Source organism: Alosa sapidissima, chromosome 1 (assembly GCF_018492685.1).
Source record: "Alosa sapidissima isolate fAloSap1 chromosome 1, fAloSap1.pri, whole genome shotgun sequence".
NCBI lineage: Eukaryota > Metazoa > Chordata > Actinopteri > Clupeiformes > Clupeidae > Alosa > Alosa sapidissima.
Genome location: NC_055957.1, coordinates 32,424,833 through 32,448,396, shown reverse-complemented (window position 1 = coordinate 32,448,396; position 23,564 = coordinate 32,424,833). Strand labels below are relative to the sequence as shown.

Genomic DNA, 23,564 nt, shown 5'->3' with positions numbered 1-23,564 from the left:
TTTGGTCTTTTCATGTAGCCTTGGCAACTAGCCATCTTGTAGGCGATAGGCCTGAATAATATGCACATGAATTGACACTTGTTAAACTTACCTCAACATGTCTTTTGCAATCATTTAACCCGCCATGGGCAATGCTAAAGTCACTGTTACAAACAGTGCAGTGTGCAAGACTAGGCCTATCATTATTTTTTACTCTTATGAGACAAGGGTAGCCTACACTTTGAACTGACTCTGCCATGACGCTCCTGTTCCTATACACTGAGCTGATTAATTAAATTCGGGAGAAAAGAGATAAAAGCCCGCCTACACTGAAAACTGATTGGTTAATTTAGCGAAACAGGACGCTCTCTGTCTTGGATGCGTTTAGGCACACACACACACACCACCTCTCTCTCTCTCTCTCTCTCCCGTCGTGTGCGCGCTACACTCACATGCGGTCTCGCATGCGCGCTCTTGATCGCTCACTATAGATTCCGGGAGATTGTATCTAATTTGCGGGCGTCTGGGAGCCGCTATCAATATGCGGGAGACTCCCGGAACTTCCGGGAGACTTGGGATGTCTGAGTGAGGGATACGAGGAAGGAGGAAAAAAAGAAAGACAAAAAAGCACATCGCCTGGGGCTGCAGAGAAGAAGGTGCGTTAGCGTTTATCCAAGCTAGGAGCTAGCTGGTTGCCATGGTGGCACGGTCTGGATGGGAATGGCAGTCATCCCTGCTCCCTGTAATTGAGGTAATGATATGTCCCATAGGCTGCAGCAGAGGACCCTGTGCAGGGAATGGAATTCCTCTCGTCTCTGAGTCTACACCCCTCCCTTCATCCCTTCTTCTCTCTCTCATTCCCCCTCCCTCTCCCTCTCTCTCAAGTCTGAACAGGTCTCTCAAAGTTAAAAATCTGCGTCAGGAGGGTAGCCTACACTTTACTAAACTTTAGTTAGTTTCCCTTTGACTCAAGAGAGGAATTCAATGATATGTAATCTTTTGATTCAACAGAGCTTTTAAGTTTTGCAACTGATTTTCTTTTTGTTGTTGTTGACAGAAGAATGAGAAACCCACCACCACCTCGCTGCTCCATTTAACTATATGGACACACCGCCAGCGACTTTTCATTCATTTTCTATGAGAGCCAGCGACTTGTCATCTTGGCGGCGAGAAGCTGCAAAACCGTTGGCATCGCGAATTGTGTGAATTGGGCGTTTTGAGTAACCAGGGCGTCAAGCAGAACGTTAAAACTTGGCCAAATTTATGGTAGGCCTAATGAGCTATGACATGGTTCAGCAGCAAACGACCGCCGGCAAACCATTCAAAATGAGGTTGCTGACCTTTGCTCCTTTTAGTGTTTATAATAACAAGGATGAGAGGTCAAATGACTGTTTGTAGAAACGTAATACTTGTTCAATGTCTATATGACCTTCAACACAATGAACATGGTGTCCAAAATGTTTTTTTATAGGCTGAATAATGTTACATGAGTAAGTTAAGGACAGTAGCGATGGTAGCGATATAAAGGCTATACTTTCTGAGGTAGCTGCCAGATGCTAAATGACCATCATTCAGATAGATAGATAGATAGACAGATAGATACTTTATTGATCCCCAAGGGGAAATTCAGGAAAAATTCAAATTCAAAATTGAGGCAAGCCCAAACTCATATTTGTATTGCTTCTTGATAAAGTCATTTTTAATATCAAATCAAGTTAATTTGTGTAGGAATACGTTATCCCAATGGTTCTTTTAAAATGTAACATATAGCAGAACATTCCAGCGGGCGTCTGGAATACCCCTCCCAGAGTGAATTGTGCAGCTCAAGTCGCTAGCGGAGCATGGGTCAGGTCACTGGCACTCAGCCAGAGTTTACTGCACTGACCTGATTTACCGCCACAAGAAGCCTTTTATAATAAGACTGGAACTGATAAATGCTACAAGTGAGTATGAGAAATGATGTGATTATGTGGACCACATACAGTAATAATAATGTCAATAATAATAATAATAATAATAATAATAATACCCCACCCCCATACTCCTCGCACTCCTCTACACTCAAACAGAGGGGTGCTTGTCCAGCACGTCCACCTGATAGGTGAAGGACTACTCGTGGGGCTTGTGACACACTGTTTCTCAGTTAACAACCGGACAGAGACCCCCTTGTCTGGGACCAGTTCCACTGAAAATGTGACCTCCGTAGAAGGGGGGGGGGGGTGTCAGTGTTTTTCGATATGTGGCTATCCGAGAGGCTTTCGCTCCCGAGCTGTCCAAAGACGGAGGTGGTGGTGGTGGTCAAGGACAACCATTTCCGCCCAGTGAGACGCCCGCGGCAGTAGTGGGCTCCTGCTTCAGGGAATTAGCGTGAAGGATGTGGCTAATGACAAACAATAACAAGCTAGCTTGGCCTAAACTAGCGTTTCTGTCGCTAGATGAACTGACATCTGTTAACAGGACTGGTCAGTGGCAGGAAGGAAGCACTTGTGCTCTTGTCTGTTAATGAGGGCAGGAGTACAGTACTTAGCCTGTAAGGACCGGCATGCAATTGGCTGACACCAGAACTGAGGCTGGTTCAGTGGGAATGAGAGAGAGGATATCTCACAGAGAAGACCTGCTGCAGGGTGTACCATTCACTCAAGGAATTCATAGCATATTCAAGGGGGATAGGTATGTAACCTACACACACACACACACAAACCTTTGAATAGAGGATACAGGCAATTTACCTTCCAGCCCATACCAATCATTCTGGAGAGAACATATCCTAAGTGACTGCACAGCGACGTGTCAAGACTTGGCCCAGACCAACAGCAGGATCAGCAATTTTGCCCTCTTTTCCGAGAGAAAGTTTTTCTCTCTTTTTTTTTCTCTCTTCACAGCAACGCGGAACTAGCTAAGAAACTCAGTGGCCTTTTTTAGATCTAATTCTGTCTGGACAGGAAAAGAAAGCACAAGGAATGTCACACCGAGTGACTTTTATGTGATCTCCCAAACAGAGGACGTTACGGTATGGGATCTCAGTGGCCAAGGCAAGAGTGGACATTTCCACCAGCAGCTGCCCGATAGAACATCCATCTTTCCCTTCGCCATAAAAAGCCAACTCCTAGACATATCGGAGGAGTGGAGCGTATGGTGAGTTCTCCCTCGGGACAAGATTATTGGGTTTTTACGGTATGACTGCACGGACGACGGCTCTGGCTCCTCATTCCGCCAAGCAGAGGAGGAGGAGGTGAGACAAATCTAACGGAAAGATGAATCAGCCAGCAGGGGAAAGGAAGAGAGAGAGACGGAAGAAACAGAAAAAGGAGGAACAGAAAGACCGACGGAGGGGAGGAAAGGTGGAGGAGAGGGAGAGGAGAGGTGGAGGAGAGGGAGAGAGAGTGCCGAAGGGAGCCCCGAACAAATGTTGTGAAATCGGAAATGCTGAGAGGGAAAACGTGAAATGTTTTTTTTCCAGGCGCAGGGCCCCCGCGGGCCCCCGGTGCGTGTGAAAGTGTGTGAGAGCGGGCAGTGAGGGGCGGAGAGCGAGGCTGAGGCCTGGCACAGATGGGGCAACAGTGCAGTAGGCATCCCAGCAGCTGGTCCGGTCGCTAGCCTCTCCGCTCAATGAAATACAACACACAAAGCAATAAATAAAACACACACACACAACACACACACACAAGTGCACTGAAACACACACGCAAACACAGGCATGGACACGCAAACGCAAACACACACACACACACACACACACACACACACACACACACACATCAGACACACATACACTATGAGAAATACACAAACACAAACACACACACACACAAACACACATCAGACAGACATACACTATGAGAAATAAACAAACACAAACACAAACACACACACACATCAGACACACATACACTATGAGAAATACATAAACACACACACACAAACACACATCAGACAGAAATACACTATGAGAAATACACAAACACAAACACACACACACAAACACACTGACTGGTCCATACAACAGGCTTTGGCCATCCCTCTGGAAGCAATTCCTTGAGAGATCATGATGCCTCTGTGTATGAGCAATCTGGCTGTATCTAATCTGATGGAAAGGATGAAGATGTGCCTGCGGTTTTTGGAAAAGCCCTGTGTGTGTGTGTGTGTGCGTGTGTGTATATGTGTCTGGTGTCTCATGAGGCAGAACAGGATAAATAAACGAGGTGGTCACTCAGAATGTCAAGCCCAGCCCAATCACACAAACATGTCCACCCACAACCACACACATACACACACACACACACACACATGGGGGTATGCAAACACACACACACACACAAATTAACACCAGTCACAATGTCCAAACAGCTGTTTTGACCCATCAGCCCAACTCTGTTCTGAGATAAACGAAAGACAGCTACGTTGAACCTCTGCACCCATACATCTCTTTATACAGAGTATTTCAACATAGGTTTTTACAACGCTTCAAATACAGTATATTTATGATGAAACATGATGAAACATTAGACAGTAAAAATCTACATTAAGACACAAGCTGTTACAAAAGAAACACATACTGTAAGTGATTAGGAAATGTAAGCCTTTTGGTTGTGGCAGAGGTCTTTGAAGTATCCTGACACAGGTAAAGAATCAACCTGACAGGTTTTATGGATGGTTTGACATTACGCTCCTCTCCTGCTTCTCAAGACATAAACACACAGATAGTAGCTTTGATCTCTGCTCTGATCTCAGAAGAATGTGACATAATGTGAAAATTGCAAAAGTATTGCAGGTCCCTTTACCCTGCAACTTTAGGCTGTCATACTGAAAGTGATGTTGAATTATCTATTTATTCTCCAGAATATAAGCAGCCAAGTATGCCACACACTGTATGACCATGCTAGTTGAAGGGTACATATATGCATGTCAGTTCAATTCTGATGCAGGTCCCTTTGCCTCGATTTGAACAAAAACAGCAGTTAACAGCAGAGGTCAGAATCAAAAACAGCAGTTAACAGCAGAGGTCAGAATCAAAAACAGCAGTAAACAGCAGAGGTCAGAATCGTTGTGTTCTGGACAGGAAACACACTTCCCTCTCCACTCCCTGGACGCTCCTTTATCTGCCATACCTGTTTACTCTGAGACAGAGACAGAGACACAGCATCTGACCAGGTCAGACAGAGAGAGAGAGAGAGAGAGAGAGAGAGAGAGAGAGAATCACCTCTCTCTCTCTCTCTCTTTCTTTCTCTCTTCCTGGGAAACAGCTCCTGCATTCCAGCAGACCATCTGGCCTTGGCAGATGTGGAGGAGCGACTGAGCTAAAGCATTGGCCACTATGATTACTGCTTAGCTTTCTCCAGCTCCACATTTAAGAAGAGTCGGAGTGTGTGTGTGTGTGTGCGTGTATGTGGGAGGCTGCAGTTTTATACTTTAAAGAAATGATGTGTTTTCTGTCAGGAAAAACTGTTTGGTACTATGGCCACTAGTGCAAGTCTAGCCCTCTTGCATGTGCGGGCGTTCTTGCTCCAGGCCTCTGGGCTTTCTTGCTCTTCTTCCTCCTCGCACAGCTGGTCTTGAACGCAGAGGTGACCAGATCAAGGCCCATAAAGAGCCACACATGCAGGAGGAGTCCACCGCCAGCAGGTGTTTTGCGGCGCAGGCAAACAGCTGCGTGGCCACTGACCTCACAGAGAGCCCGCAGCCAATCAAATGACACAGTCAGTCACATGGTCCAGCACTGCCCCCTCGCAATCTCCATCACAACTGGGTCAGTCTTACCCCCGCCCCCAGTTCAAACACCCACATCCCAAAACACAAGCACACACAAGGGGGGCTCCTCAACCAGACCAGGGACAGTGTGTCCTCAAGAGAGTGGCCGCTAGAATGGACCGAAGGTGAAAGTGCAGCATGTGTCATGTTTGAGCAGCGGTGCCGGGAAACGCTGCCCAGGCCAGCCATGTTGGAACAGTATCAGTACACACATGTTATCTGATTACAGATAGACAACTGTAATCAGTGGCCAACTTGTCACAATCCTCCAATCAGACAAATAGGAGCAATAGGTCAAGTAATTGCCTGGCTGGCAGCATTGCTTAAGTGATCCCATGCCTTATCACCTTACCTGTGCTTACCTGTGCTCCAAAAGTGATCCCATGCCTCATCATCACCTTACCTGTGCTTACCTGTGCTCCAAAAGTGATCCCATGCCTCATCATCACCTTACCTGTGCTCCAAAAGTGATCCCATGCATCATCACCTTACCTGTGCTCCAAAAGTGATCCCATGCCTCATCATCACCTTACCTGTGCTCCAAAAGTGATCCCATGCCTCATCATCACCTTACCTGTGCTCAGCACATCCACTCATCCACATATAGTCCACTCTATGTAGTGAATAACTATACTGTATGGTGGCTATTCATTCACTAAAGTCCAGTATTTAGCAAATGAGTAGTAGACATAGTTATTCGCTATGCATTATGTACTGAATAACTACAGTGTATGATATTCTCTATATAGAGCAGTATTTAGTGAATGAATGTGCACAGTTACTACAGTAGGGGTGTAACGGTACACCAAATTCACAGTTCAGTGTGTACATCGGTTTTGAAGTCACGGTTCAGTTAATTTTAAGTACAGTAAGCCTGTGGGAACTGTTAACCTAAAATTCACTAATAATTTTGTGGATGCACAACGGGACTAGTATTTTGAAAAGGTGTCAAATGTTTTTTGACATGAATTGACTAAACTGACATATGGTCCGCCACTTAATGTTTTGTGTGGCAACTCGAATATAAAACATGGTCCGCACGCACAAACATATATAGCTATTCACTAGTGCACTATATAGTGAATGAGCAGATATAGCTATTCACTAGTGCACTATGTAGTGAATGAGCAGATATAGTTATTCACTAGTGCACTATGTAGTGAATGAGGGATATAGTTATTCACTAGTGCACTATGTAGTGAATGAGCAGATATAGTTATTCACTAGTGCACTATGTAGTGAATGAGGGATATAGTTATTCACTATGTAGTAAGTGGTGTTCTGAACGCAGGCTTTAAGGCCACATGAAAGGCTGCAGGCCTATCTGAGTGAGGACTGAGCTCCAGTGGTCAAGCCAGAGTGTGCTGGGCTGACTTGCCCTGCCTCCCAGGTGCCATGGCCTTGCAGGGGCTCTGCTGCCCAGCAAATAGAAGGCATCCCCGTATGCCAGGTCATGCCTGAGAGATGACTAACGCATGGCCTTGTCCGTTGGGATTACTCCATAAATACACACAAGCACTCATTCTATAATTAAGACCCTTTGATCTAAATACGTTTCTGTGCAATCACAGCATTAGACTCTTATCTCAGTCATTACTATGAGCATGGGTAGATTACAGTAATGTCTGCTAAAAGGCAACTATAATACTCTTTTTAGAGATTAGGACATTTCTTTCAGGATATAAATAGTTCAAGGGACCCAGAATCATTTCAGACCACTACAAAAGATGTGCACACCCAGGAGAAATAGGCTAAAAGATTCCCAGGATCAAACTTCAGCATTACATAACACCAGCAGAATCTGACACTGCCTTTAATGACCGATATAAAAGGAATCTTAAGCTGTTTCTGTGCATAGTGGGCATTCACACAAAAAAACTCAACAACTTAAAACAGAAAAGTGTACAGTCTCTGACCAGTGGTCTATCTGATCAGGCACAATGGGAGCTCAACCCAGGTGCTGTGGGAAGTGGTTGCGTCGGGGTCGGAAAACCGGGAGTGGGGTGGAAGCAAACCGGATCAAAATAGCAGGTGGGAGGCCATCACTTCACCGCCCTGTTGTCCAGAAGTCATCATAGCAACCAGTATGACATGCGCACACACACACACACACACACACACACACACACACACACACACACACACTCAGAGACACAGAGAGAGAGAGAGAGAGAGAGAGAGCTAAGGGACAGGTCCGTTGAGCCAGCAACACTAGCTTCTGTTATTGGCAGATAAAGAGGGCTTGTGTGTGTATGTGTGTGTATGAGTGTGTGTGAGTGGTGGTGGGGAGGCTTCTGTCTACAATACATCATTTAGAAGTCGGAGAAGTGCCTCCACCCCCAGCCCCCTCTCCGATTTTCCTCCAAAAAAGGCTTTTGTTCGGTTGTGGATTTTCTTTCCTGGGCCAACCCCTGCCTATAAACAGTAGATGCTAAATTTAACTGAGGGGATTCCCCTGTTCGCCCACCACACCTTGCAAGGGTAGGTGAAGCTCGGCTACTCGGCAGGAACTGTGACCTCATTCTCTGTACAGATTGCAGACCCATGCTAGACACAGCAGACCCTGTGGACTACCTTTGTGGAAGACGAGCTCTGTCCTGAGGAGCAGTGCAATTCTAATTGCATATTTCGCTCCACACGTCCCATACCTTTGGCTGCCAGGGTCTGCTGCTCCCTGCACGGCAGGAATGCTCTCTCTCTCTCTCTCTTCCCCCTCCTCCCCCTCCACTGTATAATACTCCTCTTTCAAGCCCCACTCCTGACCAGACCTCCAGAGAGAAGAGACCTCTCCTCTCTTCTCCTCTCCTTCTCTCCCCTCTCCCCTCTCCTCCCCTCCTCTCCTCCCCTCTCCTCTCCTCTCTTCTCTTCTCCAGGAGTTTTGAATCTGCATCCCAGTTCATTAAAAGTCCTTGTGTGGGGGGGGGGGGGGGGGGGGTAAATTTGTCCGTCACAATGTTATCAGAGAGCCAAGGGCAGCTGAAATTTCCATGGCAGGCAAAGCACATACCAACTGCCGGGTGCCCGTGTCATAAGCTTTCGTAAAGTCTGAGAAAAGAAAAAAAACGGTGCCAACCAAAATACCATCCGGCAGCTCTGTACATGTCTGGAGACACAGTTGTGCCAGGCTGGCATTAAAAATGAGGGGACTGGCGGAGGCTCTGAACAATGACATTCTTTCATATGGACAAAACAGCAAAGGAGGGATGGGGAGGGAGGGAGAGGAGGGAGTCTGAGTCGCCTCCTCTCCATCTCTCCTCCTCTCTGAGGGAACTCTGGCAGGAAGACAGGCATGGCTGAACCATTGTGCTCTTTCTCTCTCTTTCTCTCTCTTTCTCTCTCTCCCTCTCTCTTTCTGCTGTGGCAGTCCTCCAAACAGCATCACCAGCCTCTGCTTCAGTTCCCTGGCTTGGCTTCCTGCGCTCTGCCACCCCCCCCCCCCCACTCTACCCACTGTTATGGGTATTTGGCCAGCTCTCCCTCCCTGCCTGGCTGGCTTGCGGTGAGCACTGACTCCTGCTCCAGTAATGGATAAACACTAAAGCCGGCTGAGGCGGTCAGAGAAAAGGCAGAGTGGCATCTTAACGTCCTGCTGCTCACATCGGGCAACACGTGTGCTTCTGCTGTTTCTGTTGCCACCTCAGTGTGACTGTGTTTTACATCCACACAAGTTTTCAAAAGTAGCAGTTCATAAAATGCCATCTCTACTCATTTCGCCGATGTCTCAGAAAAAAAGGAAGCAGAAGAATTAGGCTGGCTGTTTAACTGTAAATGAGTGAATGTGTTCAGTCCAGTGTCTGTAGAGACAGACTACTCAGCAGTTCTGACTGAACCGGGGATTGTAAGATTACCATGTCCTTCTCATTGTTTCTTTCAGAGCTTGGCAAATATAGCTAAAGAGGAAATGGGCAATACCAAAATGAAATTTTTACAGGGAGTCTGTCTACTTCAAAAGTTCCAGATCCAAAAACCTTCCATATTCTTTGTATGCAAATTGATGAAGACATTTCCAAATAAAGTAAACAAACATAAAAAAAGTAACATAACGAGTCAAGGCTCCGAAGGCAACGTTTTGGTTTTAATGAGAAGCATGAGCAGTCTGGCTTGTTCCATATGCCTGCTGGTCTTCTGCAGCCATAGCAAAGGAAGCTGTGTGACGTTGCCAAAAAGTGGGGGGAGAAAGAGAAGGAGAGAGAGAGAGAGAGGGAGGGAGAGAGAGAGAGAGAACCTCTCATCCAACCATCTGGATGTGAACCAGGCAGAGGGCCAGGAGGCAGTAAAACCCACTTAGTTGGAGTCTCTAACCGCTCCACGGCTGCCACGTAGCTGCTGGCCCAGGCTAAGGGGAGAGGGGAGAGGAGCCTGCTAGCTGTGCTCTTGCCTCAGAGTTCGACTTTCCCACAGGGCAACAGAGCAGAGGCAGCGCTGCACAGCACTGCGCTGGGCAAATGTCAACACAGCACCTCCATACAGACGCCTAGCACAAACACACTGACAACACAGCACAGGCTGTGCTGGTTAAAACTGACATTCATAGAGCATAGCACTCTCAACACTTTACTTCTCCCTGTGAGTAAAATGACAGCTTTTTTTCATTCAGTATTGTAGGTAATTTACACTTAAAAAGTCACATTGCTAGTAATCTCCACAAGAGGAGCATTTAGGCTCCTTTATCCTCCACATGAAGGAGAAGCTGGTGGAATGTTCTGGGATCTCACTCCAGCTGCTTGTGTCGCTGGTGAACTCGTGCTGTTGACCAGCTCAGGAGGAAGCCTTCTGTGCTCCTCAAGGTGCCTGAAGATGAGCCACCATCCACGATTCGGGTCAGTCCTTTTGGTTACATAATACCCACGTTTTTTCGCCCTCTCTTCCCTCTGGCTCTCATGCATAAACACTGTGAATCAAAGTGTGTTTGAAGACACATTTCACACACACACACACACACACACACACACACACACACACACACACACCAATATCAAAGACCATTTCATGCATGCATGTCACTTCAACTGACTTTATAAATGAGACAGTGGCTGGAGCAATTGTCCGGTCAATGTGCATGGCAGAAAAAGGTTCAGTTCACTCAGGAAGAACTGTGAGATACAGACCACAGGAAATGTTCGCGGTCGGTCTCACCTCCGAGCCCAGAGTTGCTGTGTTCTTGGCACTGCTGTCCATCTGAGACAGCAAGGCTCTGATGGAGCACGGAAAACCCCCAAAGGCAAGCCCTCCCCTCAGCAACAGCAGCACTGTGTGAAGCGGGGTGGTGTGTGTGTATGTGTGTGTCTGTCTGTGTGTGTGTGGGGGGGGGGGGGGGGGGCATCTCTTTCCAAGGATCTTTCAAAACATTCTCTAGGAGGTAAACAAAAGCCTTTCCCACACTGATGCAAAACACACCATGGTCCAGACACACAGACAGAGCTTACATGGGCTCTAGCATGTGGGAGAAACATGGGAGGTCAGGTGTTTCCATGGAGACCATACCAACCTTTGGGCGTGAGGAGAAACATGCCACTGAAAAATGACAGCTGGAGACAGCTGGAGGTCAGACGAGCATGACTGATGATTACGTGAAGCAGCTAACTGGACCTGTGTGTTTGTGTGTGTGTGTGAGTGTGAGTGAGAGAGAGAGAGAGAGACAGAGAGAGAGACAGAGAAAGAGGGAGCGAGAGAGTATGTGTGTGTGTGTGTGTGTGTGTGTATGTGTGTGTCTATATATGTGTTTTGTTGATTTTGGTACAGAACTGATATAAATGTTATCTAACACATGAAATGTGCCGAAATCTTCAGAATCCTGAAAAGGAATTCTATGAGAAGAACACACACAGGAAATTTCCCAGAAGAAACTGGGTCTGTGATTGTCCACTAGAGCAGCGACGGGTTGATGCACTTTGGTCGGCCATCACACTGGTCAGCAGACTCACTCAGGTGGGATGGAGGTTTGGGCTGTGGGGGGGGGGGGGCAGGCTTAGCTCATTCCCACTGGATTGTCCCACATGGCTGGGCGCTCTCAAAAGAGGGCAGCTCAGTTTAAACAAACACAACGACTTCCTCCTCACTGCACACCGAGCCTTTAACCAGAGCCTGGGCTCGTCGGCCCACCTTCTGGGGTCATCTGGGGGAAAGGCACAATGAGCGGTCCCGCCAAAACACAAGCCTCCCTCTGTCTCGCCAGCCCTCGGCATCCTGGGGAGGCTGGGGACCGCCATGTGTGTGGGTCACCCCTCACACCCGCATCACCACACCGCTTCGCTCCCACGCATGCCGCATTGCCTACTGAGGACACAGCACACACTAGCACACATGCTGCAGCCTACTGAGGACACGATACAGCACACACTAGCACGCATGCTGCAGCCTACTGAGGACACGATACAGCACACACTAGCACGCATGCCGCATTGCCTACTGAGGACACGATACAGCACACACTAGCACGCATGCTGCAGCCTACTGAGGACACAGCACACACTAGCACGCATGCTGCAGCCTACTGAGGACACGATACAGCACACACTAGCACGCATGCTGCAGCCTACTGAGGACACGATACAGCACACACTAGCACGCATGCTGCAGCCTACTGAAGACACAGCACACACTAGCACACATGCTGCAGCCTACTGAAGACACAGCACACACTAGCACGCATGCTGCAGCCTACTGAGGACACAGCACACACTAGCACACATGCTGCAGCCTACTGAGGACACAGCACACACTAGCACGCATGCTGCAGCCTACTGAGGACACAGCACACACTAGCACGCATGCCGCATTGCCTACTGAGGACACGATACAGCACACACTAGCACGCATGCTGCAGCCTACTGAAGACACAGCACACACTAGCACGCATGCTGCAGCCTACTGAGGACACAGCACACACTAGCACGCATGCTGCAGCCTACTGAGGACACAGCACACACTAGCACGCATGCTGCAGCCTACTGAGGACACAGCACACACTAGCACGCATGCTGCAGCCTACTGAGGACACGATACAGAACACACTAGCACGCATGCATGCAGTTCCCTCACACTCTCCTCAGAAGCCACAGACAGAGAGCCTGAAGGTGTACAGGGATTCAGTGCGGGAGCACGATGGGTCAATCAGCCACGGAGCCTCAGTGGAGAGGGGACACAACAAATGAACTGACCTCAGCAGTAAATAAAGAACCTGGTACATCCTCTGTTAGCTTCCCACAGCATGCACAGGCAAAATCCGCCAAATTCCGCTGCAAAAGGGATGGGTGCGCCAGAGCTATGCTGCAAAGAAAATAAGGCACTGTAACTACCTCTGCATTGCTGGGAAGAGAGCTACGACTGGCAGGTGATATTCAAACTGTTGGCATTCCTCAGCGTCCACATGCCAGGCCAACCTTAGCCTTTCCCACGGTCTTATATGCACCGAGCCCGTCTTAATAACCGCACACATCCAAAACACCGCCACCGAACAAGGCACATCTAATCCTAAACAATAATAGGAGCCGGCCGAAAAAACTCCAACATGCTAAAAACGCATAGCAGCGGTGAGAGCTCCCCTCACGCTGTAGCTCGCAAAGGTCAAAGGTCGAATTCCTCATCCTCAATCAAGCCTCCAGATTTCACACATTGGGTGAGGGGGAAACAAGGGTGATGGGGTGTGTGGTGGTGGTGGGGTGGGGCACCAGAGGGATGGAATGGAGGGGGCTTTAGTCAGAACTCTCGCTTCAAGGCAAGAAAAGGAAAGGAACACAGGAAGTCTGTGGCTACAATGGCCAAGGTATGCACAGTGACATAATAATGGTCAAAGCTGGGCAGGAAATGTGTGTGTGTATAGGGGGGGGGGGGGGGGGGCACTTTGAAACCTTCAGGGGGTAGCAAGCAGGTTTAGAGAGATCCACTTGTTTTTTTGTCTGTGTGTGTGTGTGGGTGGGGGGGGGTGTGCTTGTGTGTGTGTCTGTGTGCTTGTGTGTGTGTGGGTGTGTGTCTGTGGAGGTCTGTAATACTGCAATAAAATCTGAATGCATGAATGCATAACTGCTTCCTCCGGCCATGCGACCTCAGTCGGTGCGCATGAATGGCTTCCGCCGGCGCTAAAAACAGTGCCTCTGCGTGGCCAAATTACGGGCCATTACCGAGCAGCAAGGAGCCATCAGAACTTTCCATCGCCCAGCCAGTGCCCCATGCATACTAATGTCGTCACGGACGCCCACCTCGCCCACCTCGATGCCTCCTGACCAAACATTCAGTGTTTTTCCGCTCGCGCCTCGTAATGAAACATGCCACCCGGACCACCTGAATAATGCATCAGAGCGACCCAGGTAGTGGAGGCGTCCGAGAGAGACGCCGGTGGAAAAGTAACTTGCTGTGTTATACAACAGAAGCCCCATCAAGTCTCAAATCACAAATCTCAGCAGGGTTTTTTTTTTACTGCACCCGGAGTAGCTGTTTCTTTACAACCGATCATTTGAAAGGCAGGGTGGGGTTCGGGGGGGGGGGTGGACATGGTGGTGAGAAAGACATCTGTCAGGCCTCCTTTGATCTCATCCAGTTTAGTGGATTGTCTTTCAGCAGCACTGTAAATCACTGCAAAATCACTGTGATCAATGTGCGCCTTTGAGATCATTCTACAGGTTGTCAGAAAGTTGGATGAACTCTCAGGCCATAACAGAAGGGTAGCTTAGTAATTCCATTCAATGTGGAGTGCACTTGCTTCTGAGAAATGATGCAACATCTGTGTATAATGTGCCTGTTGTGAAAAGAAATCATCTCTTAAAATCTGACTGGCCAACACCTGCTGGACTGACCACACAAACTGAAGACCCCTACTGAATAAGTAATAGCATGCATCTTGCAGATTACTTTCATTATTTCATTATCTTAACCATCTGCAAGCATGATGATTTAAGATATATGCTATGCCATCCTCTATTGCCGAGCTAGTGTTCTTTGTCATTATGTCCGTCATAGATACTGTATATAGTGAAAAGATGTGCTAACAACTCTTATTGAGTGTCTCTTACACCAAGCAAGATATCTAGTTAATCATTTTCCAGTCCATCGGCACTAAACAGACTTTCACATGGACACAAACACCAGGAGAACAAATGACTCTGATGGGTGAAGTATAATGCCACACACACACACACACCTGCACCTGCCAGGGTGAGTTTGACCACTCCTCTCGACCATGGCTCATGCATCACCTCCAACAGTGCCTATTTCAAACAGTGTCATCTACCGCAACCCCTGACAACAAATCCGATCACACGTCAGTTCCTAAAATTTGCTTCAGATTTGAGCTGGTCATACGACGGAATTATCAGTTTCACATCCAGAAGTCCCAACTTCTTGGGGAACCCCTGGTGGTGGGCGAATGAGATTCTGGAAACAGCACCAGCTTTTCCTGTCAAAGTCATCTTCAGTGATTCACAACTCCTTGTAAGGGACTTTCCTGTAAAAGCCAAAGAGAGAGAGAGAAAGGGAGATACCAAGTGGAGGAAAACGAGTTGTCTCTGATGAAGCAGATCCCATTCATTCACTTGGCTCAGTCAAAGCAGTCATTACACAGCGGCTGCTCTGAAATCAGCTGCGGATGGATTTGTAAGGGCAGGGGGAGAGAGCTGGGGCGTCCACAACGTCAAGAGAAAGTGTCTGCAATACCAGGTGGAAGCTTCATGACCTCAGAAGATGACAATGCTTTGTCGACTATGACCAATCAGGAAGTGAGCCAGTGCATAGTGGGAAATGAGAGTGTAGAGCAAAGACTGTGGGGAGAATGATGTCTCATATGGAGAAAACTACACAAAGTGCAGAATCATAGTAGTTAATGTGCAAATAGTTCACACAACAGACTCTGAGGCAACTAACAGATCACTTCAGTAGCCACTGGAGAATGCAAGTGTCTAATATGATTGCTAGGGGTTTTTTTCACCATCACTATTGTTTATGCATTTATTCATATTACCACTATTATCACATATTTAGTAATCATTTGGTAATAACTGTCACAGTGCTTTGTTATTATTGCCAATAACACCATTGCAATTCTTGTCAGCAACTTTCCCACATCTCTGACTCTCTTACGAACAATGGGTTCTTGAGCCAGCAGCACTTCACTACTATTCACACCTGGTTTGAAAAAAAATAAACTTTTAAACTCTTCCTTAAAACCCTGAGCCTTCTGCCTTTCAGACGAGGAATGTAAATCCGACGTCATTTATTTGGGATCAGATTTCCATGCCTCCTCACACAAGCGCGCACACACATAAACACCATCCGAACGGCAAAGCTTTGCTTTTTCTCCAATGTGCCCCCTGGATCCAGAAATATTCGTGGCAGCAACCACGTACGCAAGGCAAATTATGTCAGTTCAGCGGTATGACTGCGTATCTATCATGCAATGTTATTGTCCCCCTACCCCGCAAAACAGTTTTCACGGATCCCTGCGCGTTGAACACAAAACTTTTATCAAACGTGTAGTAGAGGATTCACTCATAAAGTTCCGCAGAAGAATCACACTGACATTAATACAATTTCGATATTCTGAAAAAGTCGAAGCTCAGACTTTGAAACCAGGCTTTCAATTTGTAAACAGACACGTTGGCCGTCCCAGCTGAGCTTCCAAAAGGCTTTCAGGAATGCCAGGGCATGATGGAGTTTACCACCTCCGTTTCATCCCTGAGGTACAATCCAACCAGCAAATAGGGAGAATACACATCAGCCACCAATACTCAGACTTAATAAAAATGGATATCAGAGAAGTCTAATGGTTTTTAGCCAAAGAGGTCACTTATAGAAATTCCGAATAATTCTCAACTCCGCATTGCTTGATCAGAGTGGCAATGCGAATCACAGCATCTTCAACGTTCTGTAAGCCATAACCATACTCCAGCAAACTTTTCCTTTGCAGAATGGGAAATGAAGCTATAGTAAAACAGTGCAGCGATTTTCCATCTCAACCAAAAAGTCACAACGGTTTCATAATGCTGAATGCTGCACCGTCTCAAACAAGAACAAAAACAAATTCCTTTCCTCTTTTTGGAGACCTAAAATCAACTTCTACACAACTTCGAACATTCAAAAGTTGAATTAACAATTGCAATGGGAGAGAGAAACACTTTGGATCAAAGCATTCTGCCATCTAAAAATAATATACTATAAACAATAACTGATTCTATATTCCCCGAAGCAAAGTTTTCCTTCCCCTCCTTGCTGGCCAACTAACCTAGACTCCCGGCGTCACTCGCAATCCAGAAAAGTCTCAAACCTTTGGGCAAGAAATATATCAAATGCGTGCTCACCGCCAAATAGAAAATATAAGAAACATTTAACAACAAACATGTAAGAGGAACTAACCTTTCTGCAATAAAATGATCTTCACAAACTCCAGAGCCCCAGTTTTTTAGCAGATATAAGTTAGGCAATCCGCAGTCAGTCTGCCCGCAGCGCAATCAGGAGGAGATTCCGCCATGTCAATTATGTCTCAACACACATGTGAGCGAGGTCCCAGCCCACTTTTACCGTATTATACCATGTAAATGATTGAGAATCAAGACAGAATTAACGTTAGAGTAAGCTAGAACAAGCGGACCGTTATTATTGTGGAGTTATTTAGCACAAAAATGTTGTAATGTTGACGTTTTGATTAAAAAAAGTATATTGGCTAAGCCTACCTGAAAAATGGCTTCCTTATAGATGCAGTTCTGGAAAATTATAGAAAACATTACATGAAACATAAATCTCCCAAAAGAGACTAGGCTACTGATAGCCATATCGAAAACGGATAACTATTAGGTTATCAATTATAATCTTATGTTCTATAATGTGTCTCAGATCTTTCACCAAAGTCCATCTTTTTTGTCAAAATGTATTGTTATTGCATAATATGCAATGTAGCCCTACAGCTTATTAAAAAGTAATAGTAAAACCTATCTTAATTACCAGGTTGGTGCAATATTTCTTTTATTTTCTTACAGTAAGCAACCCAGTGCCCCGTGTCCTAAATTGCATAGTGCAATGATGGGCAATTGGTGTTTCTACTGCCCCCAACAGGACACATTTTATAATCTACCTGGCCGACGAGACGGTTACTGTAATGGCCAATTATCCATTTTAATTAAAGAGCAATTAGCCGAAAAACATCACCTAAGATGGGGCAGTCATGTTTATATCATCTGAAAAGATTTGGGAAGACATTGTATCAGATACCAATACAATTTAGCACACTAGCTGTGACTTAATGTGTTTGCTTTGACATATGCTTTAGGCCTACTCCTTCCATGAGCATATCAGACATAACGCTCAAGATCTCAATGTATATATGTCCTAGTTCTACATACAGTACAGAAAAAGAAAATAGAATACAACCTGTGTAAGATTATACTTAGCAAGTGGTTATCAAATCTCCACAACTTAATTACATAATAGTAATAATAATAATAATAATAATAATAATAATAATAATAATAATAATATTGTTGTATTATTGTCATGTTCTGGGTCGGACTGGGAACAAAATTCGGCCCTGGCAATTTTCTCCTGGACCGGCCCACTACTGGACTACTTTTAAGTTACTTTTACCAAAATATCTGGAAATATGGATTTGGAATTCTAAATGCAGTTTATTATGCTCATTGCAAATGTGCTCACTTCTAATGGAGGGTGATGTGGTACAACATAATGACTGAGCTAGGCTTAAGGCTAACAACAGTAGAATGCAATAGGTGCAGTGATGGCTCATGATGCAATACAAGGAACAATCATAGCCAGAATTTTGTTTAAAGAAGACAAAAGGTCAAAGTCTGGTCAATTGTGATAGAAATGCTGTAACTTTAGGCTTAGGCCTACTCATTAAAATCAACAGAGAGCCCACTACCTGTATATTGTAACCCAAAACTTAAAGACATGTCAGATAGGCTACACAGTGCAGCTACTGACCATTGTTGTGCCCTAACTGGTGAAATACAGTATTAACCTAAGTATGTCATTATATGGCCAACTATAAAGATGTAATCTGCCTGTTCCCAGGGATGGGTAGTATTTCTGAAACATGTAATATGTGTTTCAAATGCAAAATAGTAATTTTGTAATTTTAAAAATACTATATGTGAAAAACACAAAAAAGTAGATACTACAGACAGGTGTAATGAATAATTGGTAATTAGGCAACAATGGTTAATGTTTATCGCAATCAGCTAATGTGAGAACAGCTGTGTTCAACAACACTTACAGCTTTTCAGTGACAGCTATTGCTGAAGCATCAGCTCTGGTCTGAAGCACTGGTGTGAAGTGGTACGCAAGTAAAGATGAGCAAGTTGACCTGTGCAAGTTCACATAAGGACACTGACAAAGGCAATCATGTCCCATTGTCTCCATGCCAATCTTTAACAGAAAAATGTCAGATATCTCAACCACAATGACATCAATAGATGGTAAGGTGTTGAGTGTACCCAGATAGTTCAGTCACTTAGTATGCAGCTAATAAGGAAATATAATTGTTATTTAATCAAACAAGGTGAACTTCTCCCCACTGTGGAATGCAGAAAATGATGCTACAAGGAAGGGAAATTATGCTACAAGGAAGGGAAATGATGCTACAAGGAAGGGAAATGATGCTACAAGGAAGGGAAATGATGCTACAAGGAAGGGAAATGATGCTACAAGGAAGGGAAATGATGCCTTCCTTGTAGCATCATGTATTTTTGCCCATCCCTGCCTGTTCCCAGCATGACTGACCTATCTGGGTACAATGATTACCAGTTTTGTTGAATGGTGTGGAAAGAACCATCTGCAGATAAACACCAGTAAGACAAAGGAGATGGTAATTGACTTCAGCCGTAAGGCATTATCAGTTGCGCCAGTGAACATCCAGGGAATAGACATTGAGGTGGTATCAGTCTACAAATACCTGGGTGTTCACCTTAACAATAAACTAGACTGGTCCCAAAACACAGATGCCCTGTACAAGAAGGGCCAAAGTCGTCTCCACTTGCTGAGAAGACTGAGGTCTTTTGGTGTGTGCAGGTCATTATTAAGGACTTTTTATGACACAGTTGTGGCGTCAGCTATTTTTTATGCTGTAGTCTGTTGGGGTAGTGGGTTTTCTGAGAGGGACAGGAAGAGAATAAATAAGCTGGTGAAAAGGGCCGGCTCTGTCCTGGGCTGCCAACTAGAGCCTGTTGAGGTGGTTGGGGAGAGGAGGATGTTGGACAAATTGGCATCCATCATGGCCAATTCCTCTCATCCGCGCTCCATGGGACAGTGGCTGCGCAAAGCAGTTCTTTTAGTAACAGACTACTACACCCATCATGTAAGAAGGAGCGCTTTCACAGGTCTTTTATTAACCTGACCCTAGCCAGATGAATGTCGTTCCGCTTAGCTCCGCCTAGCTTCACTCACATCCATCTGGGACCTCTTCCATTGAGAGTGATTTCTCCAACCAACTTTATGGTTTAGCCAATCAGGACGCAGGGCGGGAGTTTCATAGATGTGACATAGCGTAGAAGCGACTGTGAGTCTGTTATTAGCGTCATGGGTTGGCTTCGATGTGAGTGGTTGAAGTAGCACGTCAATAGATGACGGACAAGTGGCTTATTCAATCATATGCAAGCATTTTTTGATTAGGCCCAGCCTTCTGAAGCAACACTTCAATGGATCGGTTCCAAATGGATGAGTGGAGCTAGGTGGAGCGAAATTCATCTGGCTATTGCCAGGTTAGTCTTTTATTCCATCTGCCATCAGAATGTATAACACTACTGTCATGAAAATTTGTAATGTTAATGTAGTGTCTGAACTTCATTATTAATATGTGCATTTTCCACTGTACATGTGATGTGAAGCTTTTTTATTCACCATATATATTGGTTCACTCTGCCTCAAAGTATTGGTGAAACCCTAAGGCGTGTTGTTTTTTAGGTGTGCTTGTATGCTGGGCATACTGTATACAACTTTCTTACTCTCTATTTAAATACTACTGGGCTGTTGTGACAAGTAAATTTCCCAGCTGTGGGATCAATAAAGTCTTATCTTATCTTATCTTATAATAATAATAAAAATAATAATGTATTAATTAATTTATTAATTCATTCATGTGACACTAGCCAGAAACAAAATCCTTGTAGGTGTGAACATTAAAGCTAATTCTGTTTCTACTGTGTAACTGATTACAATTAAGTTAATCAGTGTGTAGGAGGTATGACTGTCTGTCCTAATTTGAGTGAGTGTCAGGGCTACTGACTCTCCACACTGTAGTGGAAACTGTGACATTAATCTCATTGACATCACACCCTCCATATATGACGTGTAAGACTTTAGCGTTGTTTGTAACAGCTGCAGCTGTGTTCAAAGGAAAGAAGAAATGACTTCAGTCTCTTGTTATTTACAACCTTTGAGTTATTATAAAAGAGAAATATTTCCCCTTGTTACATAACAGGGCTTCATAGGTTCTTTTGTGGACATTTCTGTCTGTCTGGATAAGGGCTCTTGCACGTGTACACATACACAGTCTTTTTCCTGGACAGTTGCCTGGACCTCACTGCTCTGAACCCTAATTTGATTTCACACTGGAAAAACTACACTGTCTTAATTGTCAGGGGCGTTAGGTCACACTCCATACTTAGCCTGGAGCATTCATTTGAATTGGCCCTCAAACTGGACGCTGCCACTCTCACTGCTGATGAGCGCTGGCAGCCTCTCACAGCATCAAGCATTCCAAGGAATATTTGCATTGTTCCACTGGCTAAAGAGAACTCTATCGCTCACCTTGTCTGAACCCAGCATAATGATGCTCTATCTGTTACAAAGAGAGTCTTGTACAGCTCTGTCATGTACAGTGATATTCATGCAGTGGAGAGATGGTTGGCATGAATAGTGAAAACAGACACATACTGTACCTGCACGCATGCATGCGCACACACACACACACACACACACACACACACACACATGCACACAAAAAAAGAGAGACAAAAACTATCTACAGTACCCTCCAGAATTATTGGCACCTTTGGTAAAGTTGACTAAAAACAAGTATAAAAAAGAATCTGTTGGTGATTTATTGTACTCCCACAGTGAGAACAATTTCCGGTAACACTTTATAATAACTACACACAATACATCATTTATTAAGCCTTTGTTACTTATTAGTTAATGGTTTGTTCATCATTAGTAATTTCTAATTTATCATCAGTAAAACATTTGTTCACACAGTTATAAATAGTTTGTTCATAGTAAATAAGCCTATATCTTAAATATGTTTATACATTATTGTTAATACTTAATAAATGATGCAATATGTTTTTGATTAAGTAATATTTCCATTATTTAACAGTTGTTACATACACATGCACTAATGATTAGTTAGGGTGAGGATACATATTTTATAAACCACTTCCTAATACTATAATTATAATTAACTCATTTGAAAATGTGTTGCAAGGCATAGAAAGTCCTCACTTTAGATAAGCTCACAAAATATCATTAACTAACCACTTGTGACCCCTGAGTTAATCATGAATTATAGTATTAGGAAGTGGTTTATAAAATATGTATCCTCACTCTAACTAATCATTAGTGCATGTGTATATTGCATAATTTATTAAGTATTAACAATAATTCGTAAACATATTTTAGATATAGGCTTATTTACTATGAACAAACCATTTATAACTGTGTGTATACTTTATGTATGAGAATTACCATAGGAACAATGCTTTACAAATGATGAACAAAACATTTTGTAATAGTTTGCAACTAGTTTATAATAAGAAAATGATTTCATTATAAGTGGTTGTTTTATTACTTATTAAGTATAAATCATGTACTTACAAACATATTTTTTGGATAGGCTTATTTACTATGAACAAACTATTTATAATTGCGTGAACAAATGCTTTACTGATGATAAATTATGTATGAACAAGAAATTACTAATGATGAACAAACCATTAACTAATAAGTAACAAAGGATTAATAAATGATGAATTGTGTGTAGTTATTATAAAGTGTTACCCAATTTCCTAGGAAACCCTAGCAAAATTCACCCTTGAAGGGAAGCAATTTTATTCTGAGAAAAAGGAAAATGTCATAAAGAAATAAATATTTTTAACGAAAACACGTTGCTCACAATTATTGGCACCTCTGAAAAATCTTGTATACAAAACAGAAGCACTTTCCTATCTAATTTCAATTTATTTTAAGTTAATCAGAGTGTCTGTGTCATTTTTCAACATCGAAAAGACAAGAGAATACACTAAATTTAAATAAAAAGAAAGTGTGTTGGAATTTGTAAGTCAGAGAATGTCTATGAAAAAAATAGGTACAGTACTTTGTTGAAAAGACCTATATTTACAGTTATAACAATGATTAAAAGGTTATAATAATCTGGAAATGTGACAAACATGCTTGGTCAAAGACCCATGGTTATCTTGCCCCCACGTACAGTACGGAGGATGGTAAGATTGGCAAAAAAATCCATAAGAACCACTGTTGGAGAGTTACATACAAGGTATCATCTTGGGGTCACCAAGTCCCCCCAAAAAATGTCAGAAGTGACCTCACTGCTAATAGATTATTTAGAGGTGCCAGGTAAAAGCTACCCTGGAAATCCAGAGTTCTCGCAAGAGCACAGTGGAATTGTCTCTGTGAGACACTCTGGCAAAGAGCAATGATGCACGTTACTTTTCCCCCTTGCATTCCAGGGAACCAGCTAAACTAATGAAGACAGCGCTGCAACGTTGGAGGACAGCACACATTGGTCGTAGTGTTATCCGATTGCGTCAAAGTCCGAAATCATTCAGAGTAAACATGGTCTAGTGTTTTCCAATTGCGTGCAGTGAGATTTTTAAATGCAT

The 23,564-nt window shown here is 44.4% G+C and overlaps 1 protein-coding gene across 1 annotated transcript in view; it reads right to left on the bottom strand.

The window, feature by feature from the left end:
* The window catches only part of fndc3ba (fibronectin type III domain containing 3Ba), a 115,984-nt gene extending 98,803 nt beyond the window's left edge, over positions 1-17,181 (bottom strand). Inside the window, exon 1 of the mRNA XM_042109959.1 lies at positions 17,071-17,181. The gene's annotated coding sequence lies outside the window, so the exon portion shown is untranslated. The remainder of the gene's footprint in view (positions 1-17,070) is intronic.
* Between the last annotated feature and the right edge of the window lie 6,383 nt (positions 17,182-23,564).